The sequence below is a fragment of the Saccopteryx bilineata genome, chromosome 1 (assembly GCF_036850765.1).
Source record: "Saccopteryx bilineata isolate mSacBil1 chromosome 1, mSacBil1_pri_phased_curated, whole genome shotgun sequence".
Lineage (NCBI taxonomy): Eukaryota > Metazoa > Chordata > Mammalia > Chiroptera > Emballonuridae > Saccopteryx > Saccopteryx bilineata.
Window position 1 is genome coordinate 398,898,741 of NC_089490.1, and position 18,330 is coordinate 398,917,070.

General features: G+C 60.8%; 2 protein-coding genes across 6 annotated transcripts in view; one reads left to right on the top strand and one right to left on the bottom strand.

The window, feature by feature from the left end:
* The window catches only part of MACROD1 (mono-ADP ribosylhydrolase 1), a 149,595-nt gene that overhangs the window by 20,233 nt on the left and 111,032 nt on the right, over positions 1-18,330 (bottom strand). The window lies entirely within an intron of this gene.
* FLRT1 (fibronectin leucine rich transmembrane protein 1) overlaps positions 14,560-18,330 on the top strand; it is a 71,121-nt gene continuing 67,350 nt past the window's right edge. For both annotated transcript variants that reach the window (XM_066251873.1, XM_066251872.1), the window contains exon 1: positions 14,560-14,876. The gene's annotated coding sequence lies outside the window, so the exon portion shown is untranslated. The remainder of the gene's footprint in view (positions 14,877-18,330) is intronic.

Here is an 18,330-nt window from a genome sequence, read left to right on the forward strand (position 1 = left end):
ACCCCCACCCCAAAGCCTTTGCACAGGCTGGCGCCTCTGCCTAGAAGACACCCTCACCATCTACCACCCTGGGCGTCAGCCTCCGGGAGCCTGTCAGCTACCAGGGCGCAGAGAGAGTCCAGCTTCCGCCCTCCCACGGATGATGAGTCACTGCCCCCAGCATCCTCACCCCAGGTGAGTGCCTGCTTGCCACCCCACCCCTTAGCCCTGTACATCTCATCAGCTGTGTCCCCAGCTCCCAGCTCAGAGCCTGGTGCACAGCAGGCGCCCACTAACAATTTACTGAACAAACCAAACAGGTTGTACATGGATTGTGCCCAGAGTCACTCGGTTAGGCTGCGTGGGGCCTGCAGGGCTCTGGCGCCCGGGCTCTTACCCACTGGGCCTTGCAGAGAAGCCCACCCCTGGGGCTGGTCCACCCCCTCAGGGCCGGGGGTGGTGGCTGTGCAGGCGACGGGGCTGGTCCCAGGGCAGTGGTGGGAGTGGGGTGGGGTGGGAGCTGCTTCGGCTTTCCCCGAAGAGAACCAAGTCCTCCAGGGCGGGGTGGTGGCTGTGCAGGCGATGGGCTGGTCCCAGGGCAGTGGTGGGAGTGGGGTGGTGGCTGTGCAGGCCACAGGGCTGGTCCCAGGGCAGTGGTGGGAGTGGGGTGGGGTGGGAGCTGCCTCGGCTTTCCCCGAAGAGAACCAAGTCCTCCAGGGCGGGGTGGTGGAGCGCCAAGGAGACAAGGGGCGCCGTGCAGGGGCCGCTGCCACAGAGGACGCTCGGTGACCCGAGGAAAACGCTGAGCCGGTTACGGTTACGGTTATGGGGCCGGGGGAGGCCTGCACGCAGGCACAGAGGTGACAGCGGTGACTGAGCCCACACAGCCCTTCTCTTCGCTTCTGGGGGCCCCTGCTGACGCGTGCCCCTGACTGCTGCTCGAGCACCGGTCCTGGCCTCCATGCCCGAGAGTCTGAAGCCAGGCGTGGAACCGGGCTCTTTCCCCACGCCTGCGGCAGGCCTGGCCTGCTGTCCTCCATCCTCCTTTGTGAGGCCATACTCAGCTTCCTGTCCTTTGACAAATATGCAGCCGGTCCCTACTATGTGCCAGGCTTTGGGACACAGGCGGGCAAGGCCCTGCAGGCCCTACAGTGCATCATCCAGCAGGGGTCCCGAAACACTAGAACAAGGGTCAAGCTGAGTGAGAATCAGCACCAGAGGTTGCGGAGGGGATGAAAGGGAGAAGAGAGTGGCAGACAGGAGGGTGGGGGCTGCTGAAGGAGTCAGGGCATCTGCTGACTAGAGGGAGCCAGCTGTGAGGCACACACCCCAGGGGTCAGCCTGTGCAAAGGCCCTGAGGCAGCATTAGGCCTGGTGGGTTTGAGGCACATCCAGGAGGCTGCCGAGGCTGAGGCAGCCGAGTGGCTGTGGGAAATAGGTGCTGGCCACTGCACTGTCCAGAGGGTCCCTTCCCAGGCCTCCCCGAAGGAGTGGGAGTCCCCTAGGCCCCCAAATACCTGTGTGTTCTAACACAGCCCCAACTGGTTCGCTGCAGCTGCCTGTCTGGCCTGCCTCCCCTGGGGCTGGGCCCCTACTGCTCACCTGTGTCCCAGAGCCGGGTACAGTGCCTGGTACCTATGAGGTGATGGTTGATTACTGACTGGCTGTCCCCCGCAGGTTTGGGGGAGTGGGCTTTGTTCTCAGGGAAGTCAGTGCCCTTGTCGGTCTGCTCGCCCTACCCCCAGGCCAGTGGTGGGTATGCGCGTTATTGCAGGTGAGTCGGTTAAAACATGTTTTAGATGAGAAATGCCCCACCGAGTGAATAAAATGTAAAATGTGCTGAATTTTTAAAGATAAAACAAGAGACTTCAAAGGCATCTCAAGTTGCAAGCAATTGCTGTGTTTGACAAGCTCTGTCCCCCAGGGCAAGGTCACTGTCCTCTGAAATGGGGCTGCCCATGAAAGTGTGAGGGTTACTGGACATTCCCCAGGCTTGGGGGAGGGGGAGCTCGTGAGGGGCAGAGGGGCTCACAGTCGTCGGTACCAACCGCAGCGGTCACTTGGGCCCTCTGCAGCTCATCTGAACGTGTGTATGTGTGTCCACACACCCCCTTCCCGCCCTACTTACAGAGGGAGAAACTGAAGCCCAGAGAGGTGAAGGGACTTGCTCAAGGCCACAGCCCCTTAGTGGGCGGGGCCAATGTCTTTGTGCTTCGCAAGGCCTGGTCCTGAAACCCCTAGTTGTAAATTTGAACTTGAACTTGTTGCTCAACCTAGCTGGAGCCTCAGTCTCCTGATCTATAAAGTGGAAAGGTCAGTTAACTGACGCCTTTGTGGGACATAGATGATAAAATTTAAAATGCCTGTAAGACTGTTATGGCCTCTTAAAGTGTCACAGTGACAATGAGCATGGAAGCTGGGGTCCCCAGATACAGAAGTTCCCCAACTGTCCTTCATTAGCCAGGGAGAAGGGCGAGGACAGGTTGCTTTAATAATAACAATAATAGCCTGACCAAGCGGTGGAACAGTGGATAGAGCGTCAGACTTGGATGCGGAGGACCCAGGTTCGAGACCCCGAGGTTGCCAGCTTGAGCGCGGGCTCATCTGGTTTGAGCAAAGCCCACCAGCTTGGATCCAAGGTTGCTGGCTTGAGCAAAGGGTCACTCGGTCTGCTGTAGCCCCACGGTCAAGGCACATATGAGAAAGCAATCAATGAACAACTAAGGTGCCGCAATGAAAAATAATGATTGATGCTTCTCATCCCTCTCCATTCCTGTCTGTCTGTCCCTGTCTATCCCTCTCTCTGACTCTCTCTCTCTGTCTCTGTAAAAAAAAAACACCAAAAAACAAAAAACAACAATAATAGCCTGGCTTGTAGTGGTGCAGCGAATAGAGCGTCAACCTGGAACGCTGAGGTCGCTGGTTCAAAACCCTGGACATGCTTGGTCGAGGCACGTACGACAAGCAAGCAATGAACAACTAAAGTGAAACAGCCATGCTTCCCGTTCCCCTCCTCTCCTCTCTCTTTAAAATCAATAAAATAGGCCCTGGCCGGTTGGCTCAGCGGTAGAGCGTCGGCCTAGCGTGCGGAGGACCCGGGTTCGATTCCCGGCCAGGGCACATAGGAGAAGCGCCCATTTGCTTCTCCACCCCTCCGCAGCGCCTTCCTCTCTGTCTCTCTCTTCCCCTCCCGCAGCCAAGGCTCCATTGGAGCAAAAGATGGCCCGGGCGCTGGGGATGGCTATGTGGCCTCTGCCCCAGGCGCTAGAGTGGCTCTGGTCGCAATATGGCGACACCCAGGAGGGTCGCAACATGGCGACGCCCAGGATGGGCAGAGCATCGCCCCCTGGTGGGCAGAGCGTCGCCCCCTGGTGGGTGTGCCGGGTGGATCCCGGTCGGGCGCATGCGGGAATCTGTCTGACTGTCTCTCCCTGTTTCCAGCTTCAGAAAAATGAAAAAAAAAAAAAAAAAAATCAATAAAATAAAAAATGACAATAATAACGACAGCAGCTTCTTATCAATGTTTGTTTACCAGCTTCCTAGGGAAAGCCATGGGGACTTTGCTGAATGTGCAGCTCCATCCTACAGAAGGGGAAACTGAGGTGCAGATAAGTGCCTGGCCCGAGGCCTCCCAGGTTAGGGTGTTGGAGGCAGGATTTGAATCTCACTGGTCTGACCTTGGAGCCTGGAACACCAGGCATCCTGCTCAGCCAGACTCAGCTTGTTTGCCTCCCGGACTGAGCCCAATACCCCGCTCTTCTCTGAGCAAAGCCCTGCAATTCCTCAACTCTATTGGGAGGTGTACTCAGCTGGGCCCCTACTTCTCGGACAACCCTCTCTCACGGGTCCTGTGCCGGGCCCTGATGCCTCTGCCTCCCTGAAAGGTCAGTCCCACCCCACACCTCCTGCTCCTGCTGCCCGCTGGCACACACCCACCCAGTTCAACGGCCCCCTCCCTGGTCTGCCCTGGGCCTCCCACCCCCCAGGCCTCCCTCTACAAAACCCATCCAGCCTGCCATTTAAACTCAAAGCGGGTGACTTGGTTGTGGTTCCTGCTGGCCCGGGCCTCTCCTTTGTCCCCTCCTGTCTGGGTTCCTTGGACTCTGTCCCTGGAGACCCAACTTCCCAGCCAGCGACCCCCAAGCCGGACCCTCAAAGCCCTCAGCACCCACTCTCCAAGCCCAGTCGGTCCCCAGGCGCCCTCCCCTTGTTGGTATTTTGTTGTGCAAGAAATTCATGGATAATACATATAAACATAATATACATAAACGAAAAGCAAAAGAAAAGTGAGTCACCCGTTAGCTCATCACTCAGATTCAACTAGCCCCTGTTCACATCTTCCTGTAGGACCTTTTAGGCTTGAAACAACACCACCAAAAAAGAGTTAATAATGCATTTATCAAGCAAATTCTCTGTGCCCGGCACTGGGCCAAGCCTTTCACGTGGGTTCTTTGATTTCCTATTTCCCTCCCCCCAGGGCGTAATGAGAGGGTGGTATCATTGTTTCCACTTTACAGATGAGGAAATTGGGGCTCAGAGCGGTTGAGTGACTTGCCCAAGGTCACGCAGCTGGGCTGGGAGCGGGGGAGTCAGGGTTTGAATCGGGCAGTCTGCCTTCCCAGGGCCCCCTGCGGGCTGCAGTGCCGGAGGGGTCTGACTGCCTGGGCCTCCCCTCCCCCAGGAGCCGGGGGCAGGCGCTCAGTGTCCCATCATTAGCATAACCATGGGCATGAGCATCCCTGAAACCCAATTACTAGGAGATGGCTTGGGCCCCAGCCAGCCGGGTGCAGTCTCCGTCTACGCAGGAATGAGGGGCTGCGGCCTGGACGAGGGAGCCCTGGCGGGTGGGAGAGTGGATGGCTGAGGGAAAATGTCCTGGGGGGGAGGGGCCTGAGGAAGGCCCCTGGTCCACTGCTCAGGGTCAGTGCGGGTGGGTCCCGAACGCATCCTGGACCCCTCTGACCAGTCTCACTGGAAAATCCCAATTACCTTCAAGGAAGGTCACAGGTTTTTCTGCCCCAGCTTGCTGGGTGACCCCAGGCAGCCACTTGCCCTCTCTGAGCTTCAGTTTAGAACCAAGGGCCATTTGAGCAGAAAGCAAACCATGGATAAGGAAGAAAGAGGGCCTGCGGGCTCTGAACAGCCAGGCAGGCTGGGCCTCCGCTTCTAACTTCCCCACGAGGCCCATCTGCTGTCTCCTCCCTCCTGGGCCGTTTCTCTGCGGCCCCTCACCCTCCACTCCATCCTCCCCAGCAACTGGGCATCCTCTTCTATTGATTTCTTATGCATAAAAGCGGGCACATGCACAGACATACACGTATACCCGGCCCCTTGACCTACCACCAGCCCAACAAATACACCATCATAGGAGAGTAGCAGCCTCCCGGGACCCACCGCCAGAGGAAGCCACCACCCTGCATTCAGCCGGTATCTTCCTGACAGTTTTACTGTATCTGTCCCTCAGCAGAATATAGTTTAGGTCTGCATGTCTTCGTTTTATATAAGACGGAGCTCCCTGGGACTGGTTGCTGCTGTTCAGGCCCTGCTTGGGAGACTGATCCAGGTGGGCCCATGCTGCCCTAATGGGTCTGTTTTCACCGCCATGTAATATTCCAGGCAGGGACTGTCCCACACTCATCTACCCGTCCTCCCACTGACAAACAGGCAAGTGTGCCAGTTTTGTCTTTTGCAAACACGGCTGCAGTAGCATCTTGCACATGCCCTCTGCACACGTGCCGGGATTTCTGCAGGGTTCACGCCTGGGAGGACTGCTGGGCTGTGGTATGTGCACATCTTTTACTTCACTAGTTATTGCCAAATTGCTCTCCAAAGTGGCTGTTCAGATGATCGCTTTAAAATATAAATTAAATCATGTCACTTCCCTGCTTAAAACTCTTAAATAGCTTCCGATTATACTTAGAATAAAATCCATATTTCCCTCCATGCCTGGCTGCATCCCACTCTGTTCCCCTCAATTTCCTGGCCTCCTTTCCCTTCCTCCACTAGATCTGGCTCTTTCATGCCCCAGGGCCTTTGCATATACAGCTCTTTCCAAACTGGCTCCTTCTCATCCTTCAGATCTTAATGAAAATGTCACCGCCTCCAAGTTACTTGACCACCCAGCTCAAGTGCCCGCCACCCTGTTGCTCTTATCACACTGTTTATTTTTGTTGGAGCTCACACTATGGTCCTGTAATGATCTCATTCTTAAATTCACTTGCTGATGTGTTATCAGCATGGTAGCCTGTGGGAGAGGACCTAGTCTTCTTTGGTCATTTCTGTACCCAGAGGCCAACGTGGGCTTGGCACTAAAGAACTGCTTAGTTCCATTCATTTGTTCAACAGATGTCGACTCGGGCCAGTCCAGTTGTAACATCTAGAGGGGTGACTGAGCTGTGTGTGTCAGGATGGTGAGCTGTAGGGCAGGGGCTCTACACGGGAGCATGGCTGCGTTCAGGGCAGAGAGGCAGCCAGGCGCCTGGACCCGGAGCCTTCTCCCGCAGTCATGGGGAGCCATGGCAGGTGCTGGGGCATGAGAGCAGCAGGGTTGGGCCTGCACTTTAGAAAGATCCTCCTCAGAGCTGAGGAGGAGCGAATTAAAGAGGGTAGACCTGCCTGACCAGGTGGTGGTGCAGTGGATAGAGCGTTGGACTAGGATGCGGAGGACCCAGGTTCGAGACCCCGAGGTCGCCAGCTTGAGCGCGGGCTCATCTGGTTTGAGCAAAAGCCCACCAGCTTGGACCCAAGGTCGCTGGCTCCAGCAAGGGGTTCCTCGGTCTGCTGAAGGCCCGTGGTCAAGGCACATATGAGAAAGCAATCAATGAACAACTAAGGTGTTGCAACGCGCAACGAAAAACTAATGATTGACGCTTCTCATCTCTCTCCGTTCCTGTCTGTCTGTCCCTGTCTATCCCTCTCTCTGACTCACTCTCTGTCTCTGTAAAAAATAATAAAAATATATATAAAAAAAAAAGAAAAGAAAAAGAGGGGGAAAAAAAAGAGGGTAGACCTGGGGCGGCGACTGGGGGATAGTGGTGGCAAGGATGAGTTGACAGAGGGCCAGGAAGAGAGGCGATGCTGAACCCACAGGGACCAATTAGAGGACTGTGGGAGACAGGATTGGATCAGGCCCGGGATCAGCTTCCAAACGGGGCTCTTCCAGGTCACTGGAAAGAGCACGTGTGTATGAGCCCCTGTGGGCCCTTCACCCCGCACTGCAGGAAGCGGGAGCGAGTTTACCCATCTCAGAGTGGGCGGCAGAAATCCGGGGCTCCTCCTGGGCCCCGGCCAGGCACCTTGACCCAGCCCAGACCCTCATGTACAGATGGGAAACTGAGGCCCTAGAAGGAGGAACTGGAAGACGGCCACACAACTGAATCCTCACCCTTGTCGCTTTTGCAATATGAAGTACAGTCCTGCACAGGGAATTTCAGTTAGACTCCACGGAGGACTTCCTTGGAAACTGCCCACCAGACACAACCTTGTCAGGTCTGCCTGTCATCAAGACCAGGTGGTGGTGAGGATTCCTGCTCCCTTCCTTCCCTGGCCCTGGCCCATGGGAGCCCAGGGCGTGCCCAGCCCTGTAGGCCTCAGAGCAGCCATCTCACCCCCTTCCAGGCCTTGTCCTGTTGGGGACAAGATAGGACCCTAGCCTGGTCCCTGCCCTGATTGCCTCAGTACCTCCCTGGGCTGGGTGCCCCTCCTCTCTGCCGTCCTGACCTCCCAGCAGGGCGCCCCTCTGAGAAGGGAGGAGGAGGAGGGGCTGGCAGTAGCAGCCATTGGTATGCAAGGTCCTGCCTCAGGCTCCAAGGCCCAGGATTTCTGCTGGGCTCTTTAAGGCTCCCTCCTAGGCAGTGGCAGCGAGGCAGCTTGGTGGTTGCTGGGCAACCCCATCCCCCCATCTCTGGCACCCTCCTCCACTTCCCCCTGCTCCCAGAGGTCTCAGCAGTGCACTTAGCTCAGAACCTGCCAGGCCTGGCTGCACCTATGCCCAGCAGGTGAGGGGCCTTGAGTGATCCCACCCAACCCCAGCCCTGGGCCACAGCTATGTGCCACCAGGACTTGAGGAGGGAAACCCTGGGCTCAGGACACCCCATCTGTAGACTCCCCTTCTCCCCCCATCTTTAGTGGCTTCAGCTGCCCAGAGGTGCTGGAGCCTGTTGGGGGTGGGGTCAGAGAGGAGCCCAGGGGGAGGGCCCAGGAGCTGGGTCACAAGGGGAGGGGTCTGCTGCGGGCCTCAAGAGCCCCTGGGTGGGGAAGAGACCGAGGTGGTAAACTGAGATGGGGGTGGGAGAGGGAGGAGGTGAGGAGGGGTGCAGAGCTCTGAGCCTCTGCCAGAAGGTCTGCAGGGGGTCAGGAGAGGCACAGTGAAGGGTGGAGGTATCCCTGGCTCCAATCTCCAAACCTGGGCATCGTCCACCACCATCCTCGGCCCTGCTGGCAACTTCTCCTGCCTCAGGTCATCTCGAGGACCCTGCCCCTGGTTCCTCTCTGTCTTGGGCACGTGCCCTCTCCTTGTTCCCCTCACCTCCTTCCTGATCAGGCTTGCGCTTCCGGCCTCACCTCTGCTCCCCGTCTCCACGACCCTCAGCCCAGGAGCCGGCTGCTGGCCCTCCGCCCCTCCGGGCCTTGGCACCCGGTCCTCCACCCGGTCCTCCACCCGGTCCTCCACCCGGTCCCCCACCCGGTCCTCCACCCGGTCCTCCACCTGCTCCTCCACCCGGTCCTCCACCTGCTCCTCCACCCGGTCCCCCACCCGGTCCTCCACCTGCTCCTCCACCCGGTCCCCCACCCGGTCCTCCACCTGCTCCTCCACCCGGTCCTCCACCCGGTCCTCCACCCGGTCCCCCACCCGGTCCTCCACCCGGTCCTCCACCCGGTCCCCCACCCGGTCCTCCACCTGCTCCTCCACCCGGTCCTCCACCCGGTCCTCCACCTGGTCCTCCACCCGGTCCTCCACCTGCTCCTCCACCCGGTCCCCCACCCGGTCCTCCACCTGCTCCTCCACCCGGTCCTCCACCTGCTCCTCCACCCGGTCCTCCACCCGGTCCTCCACCTGCTCCTCCACCCGGTCCTCCACCCGGTCCTCCACCTGCTCCTCCACCCGGTCCTCCACCTGGCCCTCCGCCCCTCCGGGCCTTGGCACCCGGTCCTCCACCCGGTCCTCCACCTGGTCCCCCACCCGGTCCTCCACCTGCTCCTCCACCCGGTCCTCCACCCGGTCCTCCACCTGCTCCTCCACCTGGTCCTCCACCCGGTCCTCCACCTGCTCCTCCACCCGGTCCTCCACCTGGCCCTCCGCCCCTCCGGGCCTTGGCACCCGGTCCTCCACCCGGTCCTCCACCTGGTCCTCCACCCGGTCCTCCACCTGCTCCTCCACCCGGTCCTCCACCCGGTCCTCCACCCGGTCCTCCACCTGCTCCTCCACCCGGTCCCCCACCCGGTCCTCCACCTGCTCCTCCACCTCGTCCCCCACCCGGTCCTCCACCCGGTCCTCCACCCGGTCCTCCACCTGCTCCTCCACCCGGTCCTCCACCCGGTCCTCCACCTGCTCCTCCACCCGGTCCTCCACTTGGTCCTCCACCTGGTCCTCCACCTGGTCCTCCACCCGGACCTCCACCTGGTCCTCCACCCGGTCCTCCACCTGGTCCTCCACCCGGACCTCCACCTGGTCCTCCACCCGGACCTCCACCTGGCCCTCCGCCCCTCCGGGCCTTGGCACCCGGTCTTCCACCCGGTCCTCCACCCGGTCCTCCACCTGGTCCTCCACCTGGTCCTCCACCCGGACCTCCACCTGGGCCGTCCTTCCAGGCAGACTCACGTCCCCCTTCCTGAACTTGGGATGTGTGTAACAGGTGAATGATAGCCCCAGTCAAGAAATGCTGAAATCACCATAAAAAGCATTAGCTCTGCTGGGAATGATGGCCAGGGAATAAGTGGGGGAGGGAAGGAGTGAGGGAGAGGCTGCCCCTGTTGTGTGGCAGAGATGGGGGCTGAGGGGCTGGTGATGTCATTTGTGGGGAGAAGAGGACGGAGGCTCCGAAGGGAGAGGAGGGCATCAGAGACAAGCCTGGGCAGCAGCCTCTGTCCTGTCGGGCAAGGCGGGCTGGCTCAGAACCCGGGCACCCTGGGGGCACAGTCCTACCTCCACTCAGGCCTGGTTTGGACCCTCTCTGATGCCCTTCTCCCTGCCCCCCCCCCCCGGTCTTGGAATTGCAGCTGTCAGTCCCGCTCTCTCCTGCTGCTCCTCCCTGTCACCCTTCGCCCGCACCCACCCAGGACCCCCTGCCGCTGCCCAGGGGCTGGGAGTGTGTCTGGCCCGCCTCTGAACCTCTGGAGCCATCATCTCAGGGCAGTCCCCGGTTTGGGGCAGCTGTCACCACTGCCTGGCAGGCCTGTCTCTGCCCTCAGCCCTATCTGACTGCTCTTGCCACACACCAGGTCCTGTGGCAGATGCCAGGGACATGAAGGGACCACAGGAGGCCCTGGCTGTGCCTTCAAGGTGCTGGGAGAGACGGATGTCGAGAAAACACAGGGGCTCGATCAATTCAGTCTCCGGGACTGTTTTCTGTGCGGCTGGGGAGGAAAACAGGCTGCCGGCCACACCCTGATCCCGGAGCTGTTAAAGTACCGTCCAGCGGATGAAAAATGTAGGCACGCAGTCGCACGCAAGCACAGACTGAGCTAAGTGCTGCTGAGAGAGCCAAGGAGCCCAGAGCACAGGTGACTGACTCACTAGGGAAGGTGGGTTCGGGGAGGCCCCTCGGAGGACAGGACGGTTAAGCTTTGTGACTAAGGGATGAGCGGGAGCTGGTTGGGCCCCGAGAGGCGGCGGAGTGCGGGAACCGGAACCCCTGCTTCAGCGCCTGGGACAGGCGTGTGCCCAGAGGCAGGCGGTGGGGAGCACTGAGGGGGTGGCTCGAGCAGCTGTGCTCCCTCCCTGGCCAGCAGCTCCCCCAGGCCAAGTGCCCAGGCCAATCCACCCTTGGTCCCACCTGCTCCCGGTGCCTGTCCTCAGGAGTGGCTGGCTTCAGCCTGCCTGGCTTTGGTGGCTGCTGTGCCCACTCTCTGGAGCACCCTCTCTGGGACTCCTTCCGGGGCGGGGAGGGGCTTGCTCCTTGCTCTCCCTGAAATTCTGCTGCTCCTGTACCCTGACTGCATGCCTACGGGGAGAGGCCCCAGGACCAGTGCCCGGCGGGGGCAGAGGGAGCATGGGGGCTTAGGCTGGGATCTGAGAGGCCGCTTGAGAGTCCTGGCGAGGGCTGATGTGCCCAGCCCGGTGGGCCAGATATTTGACTCCGGTTCTCTGGGGGGCCCCTTAAGGAGCCCCCAGACCCAGAGGACACTGGGGATTTTGGAGGGCAGAGATGAGGTTCTCCCGCCTCTGATCCAGGACAGGCCCAAGCAGGGCCAAGGGTGGCACCTTGGTTGACAACAGTCTCATAATGGTGAGTTGTGTTGTTGTCACTCACAGCACTTCACAGTGTACAAAGCGTTTTCCTCATGAGACTGTCACACGAGTCCTAGGAGGTATGTGATGGCTCCACTAAGATAAGAAAGTTGAGGAGCAGCTGAGGCTGGGGTGCTGCCAGGATCACCAGTGGGTGAGGGAGAGGCAGTGAGCAGAACCCAGACCTGGGGACTGCTGAGAGGGGACCCCGAGAGGGTCCGTCTTCCCAGGCAGACAGCGGGGGTGCCGTGGGCAGGGCCTGTGACCTCGACTGCCCAGGGGTAGGGCCGCCACACCTAGCTGCTGGACACTGCCTGAGTTACTGCCGCCCGGGAGCAGGGGGCCGGGGCTTGTCGAGCCCAAGGGTGAAGTCACAAGTGGTCACCAGGGGGCCTCGGGCTGCGAGCATCTCTGTGAGGGCCCAACCTGAAGACTAGCCCGACCCCCGGGGCCTGGGTCCCTCCGACTTCACCACTTACTGGTGTACACAGGGGCTCAGCAAGCGTTTGTTGAATGAACAAGTAATCTTTCTTGGTCCCATAGCTGACATGCCCCGGCTGTACTTTCCCTTCCTGGTGCCCTGTCCTTCCAGGATAAAGGCCAGACTCCCCAGGTTTGTTCAAGGCCCTGCGCAACCTGGCCTGGCTGACATCAGTCGCCTCATCTTACCATGCCCCCTGACTCCCACCCACCCAAGTCCGACCAGGAATTCCTCATCTCCCCTCCTCTCCGAACCCCAGGCTCTTTCGGGGCCCAGCTCCTGTGAAACAGCCCAGCGGGAATGAGCGTTTGGAGTCTGCCTAGAACATTATCACCCAAGACCTAGCTCAAGAGTCACCTTTCCTGGGAAGCTGGCCTTGCATTTTGCGGCTGATTTGGCCCCTGAGTCCTGGGGTCACATGGTAAGGATGTCTGCTTCAGCAAGATCCTGCTAAGCCCTGTCTGGGCACCCATCCCCCCTGCTGGACTCTCTGCTTTACCAGGACAGGGTCCAGCAGGGCCGGATTCACTTCTGGTCTTTGGTGCCCCCAGAAGCATTCGGACACAGTGGACCTCTGTAAATATCCTGTGAACTGTGCAGCCACCAGGCACGGCTGGGTGAGTTACGGTGCACCAGCTTGAGGGAATATCATGCAGTCATTAAAACCACAATTATGAAGATGATATTTTGATATCTAAGAGCAACAGTCAAATAGAGCTATGTGCACACCATCTCTTCTACCTCCTGGCACTCAGTGCTGCTCTGGGCCAGCCCTAAGCTGAGCAGGTGGGCGGCAGGGATGGAAAGGGGTCCCTCCTTCAAGGATCCAGTTAAAAGAGGAGGCAGCCACGCACATAATTCCTGAGCTACATGCTAGGCGCCGCGATGGAGAGACGACAGAGCCCGGGGCCCCAGGTCCATCTGCAGGTCTGGGCAGGCGGAATGGAAGCACAGCTCTGTGAAAAGGACAGCTGACCGCGCATGGACAGCCTGGAAGGGCGCAGGGAAACTGGAGGCCGTTGACGCCACAGGGCAGTGGCATGCGGGTGATTTTTCTTTCCTTTATTGTTGGTATAATGCCATTTGGGCCATAAATAAAAATTGGGAGGAAAAAAAGTATAGCTGTTTGGTGAACTGAGTAGAAATCCGGAGAAGTAAGAAAGGGAGTTCAAGGCGGTAAATGGGAAGGGAGAGGTTGCGGAAGGAGAGGCAAGAAGGGCGAAGGACAGAGCTGGCAGCCACAAGCCAGGGGGGCCTCGCTCTACCCCTGGGCTGGACAGGAGGGTGTGAAAGCGCTGGGGCGAGGACAGAGCTGGCAGCCACAAGCCAGGGGGGCCTCGCTCTACCCCTGGGCTGGACAGGAGGGTGTGAAAGCGCTGGGGCGAGGGAGGGCGGGCGGCAGGACCCCTTCCCCCGGGGGAGTCTGGTCATCTCCCCCACAGCAGAGGTGGCTTGGCAAGGCCTTGAAAGACAGCCAGGAGCAGGGTGCGCGGGGCCCCTGGACGGGTCTGACACAGCCTGGAGTTAGAAGGTGTTGAGTTGTTGGTTCTTGGGGGAGAGATCCCAGTCATATGGTGGGGACACCAGTCAGAGGCTGGGTGTTGATCTGCAAGCAGTGTGGCCAGGGGCTGGGGCTGGTGTTCTGGGCAGAGGCGGGGACTCAACTCAGAGCAGCCCTCCAGGGAAAGCATGGCAGGATGGGATGATGGAGCTCCAGCTAAACAGAGAGCTTCTTAGTATCCCAGAGATTGTTAAGAGCATGGGGACTTCCCAGGCTAAGAGGAAGGAGGTTTGGTCCACCCCACCTCCAGACCCTACACAACAGATTCAGGCACTTCCCAAGACCCGAATATATGCCAGGCACTGCCCTAGCTGCCTTCCTATTCAAGGTCTCCTTCAACCTTCATATCCATGCTCAGAGGTAGGGCAGTTAATGCTCCCATTTTTCAACAGAGGACATTGAGTCTTGCAGAGGTTAAGTAACTTGCTCAAGGTCACAGTCGGCTTGGAGGGCGGGGTGGGCAGGGTTCTGACTTGGAATGGTCAGTTTAGGCAGCTGGGTGGGGCACCCCACAAGGAGTCCTGGGCGTTGAGAGCAAGAGCAGGTGAGAGGTCCGCTTGGGGAAAGGGCACCAGGCAGCGAGGAAGGGGTTACCTTCGCAGGCAGAGAAGGCAGTGGGTATCTGTTAGTGAACGCATGGGTGGACGGATGAATGAATGAATGAATGAATGGATGACTGGAAGGAAGAATGAATGAGTGGGTGCAATGAGGATGTAAGGGGAGGCTACGTGAGCAAGAACCCCTTTCTTTCTCCCCCGCCCCCGCGCTAAAGGCTGGCTTTGGAAGCCTCTCCCTCCTCGCTCGCCCCCCCAGCCATTTTCGCCAGAGGGCAGGAGTAGGAGGACGCCGAGGCCGTTTCTCCCGGGCTGCGCCCGAGTCCCCGCGCGGCGGCGCAGCCTCCCGCGCCGGGTCCCGCCGGCCAGTGCGCAGCGCGGCGCCCCCGCCCCCGTCGCCTCTTCCCCGCCTTCCCCCCACCCGCTCTCTGCCTCCCCCCTCTCCTCCCCTCCCTCCTCGCTCCGCGCCTGCACGCACGGCCCCCGCCGCCGCCGCCGCTGCGAGGGGAGAGGCGGCCGCCCAGCCTGGTTCCCGGCGCCCTGCTCGCCGCCACCGCTCACGCAGGCACCGCTGCCAGCCCTCGCCCCGCCGAGCGCACCCACCCGGGTACACGCACCCGGTCTACGGGCGCACCCCCGCGCACACCCCCGCGGCTCCGCCGGGCGCCCGAGTCGGGCAGATGCGCCGCCGTGCACCCCTCGCTCCGGGCCCGCCACCGCGCTCCGCCGCGCGCCGGGGGCTCCTCTCCTGGGCCCCCCTGGGCGCCCTCCTGCTCCTTGGAATAACCCCTGAGATTCCAGCCGTCGCCGCAAAGTTTCCCGAGGAGACCCGCCTCCCCGGTCGCTGCGCAGGTAAGGAAGGATTCACGGGGCGGGGGCCGAGGGCCGCGGGCCGCGAGAGCGGGACGGGGCTCCGGGGCCAGCGGGGCTGGGGCTGGGGCTGGGAGTGCACCGAGGCTCCGCAGGGTCGGGCTGCCCAGCTTTTCCCGGCGCCGAGGGGCCGCGCCGCCTTTGCGATTTGGGGCGGGGGGTTCCGAGTCGACAGCTGAGCGCCGCCGGCGCTGGCCCCGCCGCGGGGAGGCGCGGAGTGCGAGGTTGACAGCTCCACTCTTCCGAGCCGTAGCTGGAAAGGGCGGGGGCTCGGCTGAAACCCCAGCCTGAGCCCGTCGCTGCGCCCCACAGGGAGGCGGTCCGGCCCGCGGGGGGTACTCCAGGTTGGGCTGGCCGGTTCCGGCTCCGGCCGCGCACCCAGGAACCAGAAGGCTTGGGGCGCATGGAGAGAGGCAGCCGGCCGGCCCAGGCGCGGCGCTCCGGTCCCCACCAACCGCGTGAGTCACGGCTAGAGCGAGGTTTTATTTTTAAAACGACTTCAAGGGGGGTACAAGCAGCCTCCAACTTCCCTCCCCGTGTGTGCTGTGGACTGTCAGCCCTGTGCAGGGCAGGGGGCCGAGGCGGTGCACCTGCTGCTGTAACGGTGGGATTGCCGGGCTTGCCTCGGGGGACAGCAGACACCCCCCAAGCCGGAGGCCAGGCACATGCCCCTCCTGGCGGGGGACTAGAAGCCCAGAAGTGGAAGGCTGGGAAGAGTCGTTGCCCAGCTATAGGAAGCCGTGGCTGATCAGAGCTCTCTAAGGACAAAGTTGTGGAGCTGGAGACATCAGGGAGCTGTCCTAGGCTTTGAGGTGGCCCTGAGGGCTGCAAGGCTCTGAGGGGATGGTGGTAGTGGTGGTGGTGTGGTTTTAAGAGAATACATCCCAGCGGGGGTGGTCCAGGCCCCTGCAGCCCAAACCAGAGGCCTGACATGAATTAATAAAGCCTAGGCTGGGGGGCTGGGGGGGGACACCACTGAGTCCAACCTTGCTGCCCTCCCCCAGGTCCTTGAACCCTCAGGGAGGTTGGAGACTTGCCCCTCCTGGCCTGCTCCCCAGCTGGCTTAGGAGTTGGGGAGGAGGCTGCCTGTGTGGGGGCACCAAGCTCCACAAGATGCTGGATGCCGCTGGCAGAGGGATGTGGACTGGGGCATGCCCTCTCTGCCCAAGCGCCATGAGGAAGGCGGCCACGCTCAGGGGCTCCAGGCTCCAGTCTCCAGTGTTTGGAGTGAAAGCCAAGTGCATCTCTTCCTGCCAGCCCCAGGAGGAGTGGCACGAACATCACCTGTCAGCTGGTGCCGACTCCGACTCCCGTGGGCGACTGTTCAGGGCTTCCTCAGAGGTTTAAAATGGAAATTGCCTGAACTGCCAGGGCCTGTGCCCAGGAGGGGGTGCTGCCCAGTGGGGTGGGCAGCAAGGGAGCCCTGGTGGGACTGAGGGACAGGAAGAGCCGAGGGGCTGTCACATGGTGACTGAAGGGCCAGCCATGGCAGGTGGCAGGTCTGAGAGCAGACAGGGTTTGTTGAGGAGGCTTTATATGTGCCCCCAGCCCTGTCCTCTCACACAGACAGCGGCTGGACACTTCTGTAAGAGCCTCCCCAGCGTGAGTTCAAGTCAGGCATGCCTGGGACTGCCGCAGCCTGGCCTGCAGACAGTGTGCCCTCGCTCTACCACTTACTGGTTCCGAGTCCCTCCACTTCTGAGCCTCAGTTTCCCTGGTGGTGAAATGGGGTTGACCGCATCCACCTCCTGAGGCTGAAGGTGGGGTGTCAGGACTGCACTATAACATGGGGTGAGGTGGACAGATGCCCTGATCCTAGGCTGTAGGGGTCCCCGAGGCCTGAGGGTGCCTGCAGAGACCTTGGGGGGTTGGGGAGGGGTCAGTCCAGACATGATGCTGACCATCAGCAGCAGTAGCACCCTCCTTGTGGCCCTCTCACACCTCCTCTGAGACCACCTAATGAAAGCCCATGGGAGGTCCACCCAGCTTGTTAATAAGGAGGTGGTGGGGAGGCTTGCTGCCACCCCATTGAATCACCTGCTGCCAGGGCTCTATGGGGCGGCCATTAGCCCAGACTCAGCTCTGCAGACTGAAGCCTGGTAGCTGAGCCTGGGTCACCTGCTAGGTGACCTCAGGTCTACTGTCTCTGGGGACCCCGCTTCCTCACCTGCATATACATTGGCTGGATATGGTAGCCGTCCTATCCTGTGAGGACGTGTGGACATCTGAGTGTGGGAAAGCGCACAAAAGATGGGCAGTGGTATCTGTGCTCGCTTCCAGCTGAGAGCTGGACCAGAGCTCCAGGTGGACCCCAGACAGCAGGTGCCGAGGGACAGAGGGGCAGGCTGGAACCTACTGACCGCAGAGGCAGCTAGCCTGGGGCAGGGGAGAATGGGGCCGCTGGGGCCAGCTCCCTCCGCCCAGTAGTTTGGGACAGAGGCAACGGGCAGAGGCAGGGAGGTAGGAAGCTCAGGACTGGGTGTGGCAAGCAGGCTCTGCGCCTCCGCCTCCGGGGGAGCCTGCCCCAGCTGGGGGAAGGGGCGGATGGCTCTGGAGTGGTGGTGAGCAGGTCAAGGTCCTGCCTTGTGGTGTGGATGGCCCCGCTGTGGGCTCTGGGAGTTGGGGACTACTGGCAGTTGCCTCCACAGCTGGCTGGGCTGCCCTGGAGCCAGCGCTGAGAAGTGGCCTGACCTCAGAGATGGGCCTGACTGGAGGTGTGGGGGAGTCTGGCTGAGCCAGCCCTTCTGCCCCACAGTGCTAGAGACTTGTCGCTCCTGGGGAGGGTGTCTCTGCCTGGCCTGCGGACCTTGAGCAAGAGACCGGATCTCCTAGGGCCTTGACATCCTCATCCGTAAAATAGAGTAAGTGCCCATCTTGGAGGGACCCACTATGAGATGATGCCTATGAATTTCTAGCACAGAGTTTATGCCGGCAATGTGGGCCCCCTGTGGTCCCCACCCAGCTCAGACTGGGCCCCCAGCTTCTTCAGGCCTTGGAGTGGCAGGAAGGACTGACTCGGCCCCCTACCTTAGCCACCAAAGCCCAGTGGGATCTCACCCAGCTGCTGGCTCCAGTGCCTGGCCCCCGTGACAGGGGCAATGTCCAGGAGTGAGGACTGTTAACAGGGGTGAGGCCGGGGTTTGCACCTTGGAGCCCTCATGGGATGGGCTGTGAGTAAACTGTGGACACGGAGGGGCCTGGGGGTGTGGGCCCGGCTGGGGGTTCTCATGCTCACCCTCAGGAGAGCTGCCACGGCTCTGGGCGTGTGGGGGTGGCTCAGGCCTAGGGCCTGTCTGCTGCCCTTAATGCACAAGGGCATCTGTGTGGGTTTGGGCCGGTCCCCTTCCCAGAACCTGGGTTCTTTTCCCTGAGACCAAGTTCAGGCCTGCTCCTGCTTGTGCCAGGGCACAAGGCAGCTGCATTCTGTCCTCCAGGC